Genomic DNA, 4,463 nt, shown 5'->3' with positions numbered 1-4,463 from the left:
GAGGAACATCACATCTCAATGGACAAGGTGGAGATTGTTGAATATAGTGTCCATTCTCGATTGGACTTCTGATACATATCCTATTGGGCTAGTAACAACCAGGTGGTTACTTTTGGATTGGGCTTGACAGTTAAAAGGGATTTATTTGAGAGTCCTAACAGACTGAACCGGGAACCAAGATCAAGAATCGATCAAGCATATAAAAGGGGATATAATTCCATTCGAGAAGAAGTGAGAAAGAAGAGATATTCAAAGAGTACAACAGAAGAAGAAAAAAAAATCAGAAGGTGATCGATCAAGAATTCAGAAATTGAAGGGAATACATATTAAATTGTAAATCTTGTTTTGATCTTTTGTATTTTGAGAGTTCTGTGTATTTGGATCAAGATTGTTCTTCACATTCAACGTGCAATAAAGAAGTGGTGTTCCTCCCGTGGATGTAGGCTGCATTTGTAGCTGAACCACGTTAATAGCTTGTGTATTTTACTTGATTATGAATCTGTCTATTCAAGTCTGTTGTATGTTGTGTTTGTGAGGATTGAAACAAACAGCCAAATCGTGATTAGATTCGTGAGAGGTATCAGTGTTCTAGATTGGTTTATTTGAGAGTTTCTGGAATAAAGATCCGAGAGTGCAAGAGGCTAAATTCTGTAAGTCTAGTGATCAAACTTGATTGTTTTTGTAACAAATTTAATACTCAAATCCAAAAAAATTCGGCGTCGCACCGAAAGACAAAAAGGTCAAAATATCCAATTTGATGACGAGTAAATTTGAAGAACTAAACAGTGAAGCAAACCGTTAGAAAAAATATACATTGGACATAAATTCAAAACTAAACAAAATGATTTTTTTTTAATATTTTATAGGATGTAGTACTTCTGCCATATATGCTTATAAATTCAAAACTAGAAAAAATAGAAGTAAATATATCTAAAGGGATGCATGCTCTGGTACATCGAAACCAACATGTTAAATTTAATGAAATTAATAAAACACTAGGTAAAATTATTTTTGTACACAAATTAATAAGGTTGGAAATGCAAGGATAAAAAAATGAAAGAACCAAGAATGCATCCGTAGAAAAATACTCTTTGCAGTTAATATATATATATTTACTGGAAGGTTAAAATATAGGGACTGGCGCGGTTTGGATCGAGATTGAAGATTCCTATCCAGAAACCAATAACAAAGGTAAAATCTTGATCATAGGTATTGATGCAGTTGCTTGGAAATTTGGTTGTAGTGGATTTCTATGTTCGATGGATATGTGTTGGTGGGGCTTCAAGGGAAGAGCAGTACATATCTGAATGATACGGATGAATTTGCGACAATATGTTCCTAAATGACTCGCGACTAATGAATATGAAACAATTTACATTACAATAATCTATAAATTCCAACCGATCAAGATTCAAAAAACCATAAAACCATGTAAGGAGTGTTCTACAAATTTTGATAGAGCAAGGAAGTAATCACATGTTGCAAAATAAATTACGTACAAAAAGGCGATGGAACAAGCAGTGCCAGAAAGAGTGAACGAGAGAATCTGAGAAAAGGGCCGCCTTTATCTTTTCATACGGCACTTAAGTTTTAATATAATATGAAGGAAAAAGTTTAATAGAGATTAACTGATTAAGGCACACTTTAAAATTTTATATGGATGTTTATCTATTGTAACGCCCCGTTTTTATCTTAATTGAATTTATTTGAGTTAATCAGAGATTACAGAGTTCTCGAGCCGGTTTGATTTTGATCAGGGTCCTTTTTGCAAAAATTGGATTTTTCAGGGACTAAAACGCAAATATTGAGTTTAATATATTATCTACACTTGGAAGAGGTTTGACTTAGTCTCTATTGCTTCTCCTTCTTCCCTTCCATCGTGTTCTTCCATTGGAGCTTGGGGAAACGCTTCTTCAAGCTTTCAAAATCCAGTCAGAGCTCGATCCGTCCGTTAGAAATTAATTCTGAAGGCAGATTATCGATCACTGCAGTGAGAGCTCTGTTATATTGTAAGTATTTCTCCGATCGGATATGTTTTGTTTTTCGGAGGTTGTTAGAATCGATTTAGATTCTAGTATGTTGTTCTAGACAGAGTTCTGATCGTTTATTATCTGTCGGTTTTGAATTAGAGCGACGTCCGGATTTGTTATGATTTTTGGAAGCCATTTTCGAAAATGTGGATTTTGAGATTGATGGGTTTGCTTTGTTATTGTTGTTTTGGGCATTGAATTGAGTTGTTATCAGTATTGAACTGCTGTCTGCGTTGCCGGTTTGTTCAGTTTATAGCCGTTATGCCGTCGGTTTGAGTTTTGGGTTTTCGAATCGTTTTTGTATTGATTGAAGTCTTGGTGTGTGAGTGATCGTGGTTTTTGATCAACTCTTGAATTCTTACAGATTCGTTGGAGTTTGTCGAGCCCTGTGTTAGCAGCATTGTTCGTCGAGAGTTGGACGAAGAACAGTATAAAGAGTTTTCCTTGAACCGTTTCCTTGTTGTTGTTAGATTGTGTAGTTGTTTATACAATCTCTTTTGTAGCTTATCCAGAGTTGGAGCTACTGCATTGAAAGGTAAAAGCAGTCATCGTAGCGGGATAGCATACTCGGGACTGTTGGTTCTCGAGTTTCCCTTTTTAAATCACATATTGCATTGATACTTGTTCTAGCACGTGGAACTTGTAATTGTTGATTGATTGAGTTTTTGTTATGTGGCTTATGTTTATGTTTCTGTTATGCATTCATCTTGAGCCTACTTTGATTTCAGCGGGCAGAACCGCCCTTTTTGTTAGACGTTTGGGAACTATGATTGAGTGGCCTAGGTTGTAGTATTTCTCCTAGTGCTAGCATACTCATTATGGTTGCTCAAAGTCTAGAGGAGTGGGATACATGGCACCACCTCGATTGGGAGAGTCGGTGAGTCATTACGTGATCTCATCCTCGGGATCCCAAAAGCAGAGCAATACTCCCGTGTTTATCAGAATCGATATCCTGGTTTTAAAGACATGCATATCATTAACTTCGACTTGAATATGTGGTTTGATAGCATGTTGTGTATTCATTACTTGATATGTTGCTTTTACTGGGATTATCATTCTCACCGGTTATCCGGCTGTTGCTTTGTTTTGTATGTGTACTTGGCAACAGGTGGGGCAGGAACAAGTCAGAAGAGGCATGGTTAGCTTCGAGGGCAAGTAGTAGAAGTGAGACTCGGTTTAGAAGTCGAATTAGCATGTTTATCTAGTTTAAGATTGAAGCATGTTAGAACTCGAACTTGATATGTTTTGTTATTCGAATTAGTTTGTATTCGGATTGTAATCTGAAATCGAAGTATGTTGTTGTTGTATCGATTTAGACTTCTGGCTGTTTTTAGGCCTTCTGAAAGCATGACTTGTTATGGCATGCTTCCCTACACCCTGTTATTGCATTTGTATTTGAAGGCATGTCAGACCAAGCGCGGAATCCTTTCTTTTTTTTTCTGCAGCCTAAGCATTTTCTTCCCAGGCCTTCCGCGCGCGGGCGAGGCGTTCCTCGCGCGCGCGCGTGGCCTCCGTTGGGCCTCGGGATAGTTTGCCCGCGCGCGCGCGAGCTTGGTTCCTCGCGCGGGCGCGCGGCATTTTTTTTTAAAAAAAAAAAAAAAAAAACTTTGACTTGTTTTACTCTTGGATTCTTGTTCGCTTAATTGTTGTTTAATCCGAGATTAGTGGTTTAGAATCGAGGTCTCACATTAAGTGGTATCAGAGCGTTAAGATTCTTGGTCGAACTAGAGTGAGCGGGGTAGATCGAGTCTGTGTGTAATGACTCCTCGCATGTGTTTGAATTATTTAATTGTGTACTTAATTCCATGCGAGCATGCTTTATTGTTTGAGCATTATTTGAATTACATGGTTGTGTGATTTAAATTAATAAAGCATGATCTACTTGAGATATAACTGTTTCTGTTCTCGACTGGTATTCGGTATTCCAAGCGGTTGTAAGGGCACTGATGGTAGCGATTGAGATATCTCGTGTGCTAACCTTTGATTATCAGATGGGTCCTCGTCGAGTGATAAACAGAAACACACCACCAGTTATCCCTGCGACTGAGCAAGCTAGCACTGAGGTTGATCAGTTGGATGCTTCAGCAACTCCTATGGAAACCTTGCTGAAGAGGTTTCAGTCGTTCAATCCGCCATTGTTGATGGGTTCAGAAAATCCAGTTGACTGTGAGAGTTGGTTGGATGATATGGATCAGTTGTTTGATTCCATTGACTACACAGATGACCGCCGAATCAGGTTAGTATTTCATCAGCTGCGTGGTGGTGCTAAGAGCTGGTGGATCATGACAAAGAAAGCAATTGAGAGTAGAGGTACAGAGGTTACTTGGACTCTTTTTAAATCTGAGTTTTATAAGCGGTTTTTCCCTATCTCGTATCGTAAGGATAAGGGAGAAGAGTTTGCAAATCTGAGGCAAGGGAATCTGAACATTGAAG

The sequence above is a fragment of the Henckelia pumila genome, chromosome 4 (genome assembly GCF_033568475.1).
Source record: "Henckelia pumila isolate YLH828 chromosome 4, ASM3356847v2, whole genome shotgun sequence".
Lineage (NCBI taxonomy): Eukaryota > Viridiplantae > Streptophyta > Magnoliopsida > Lamiales > Gesneriaceae > Henckelia > Henckelia pumila.
The sequence above is the reverse complement of the archived record's forward strand: the minus strand, read 5'-3'. Positions refer to the sequence as shown.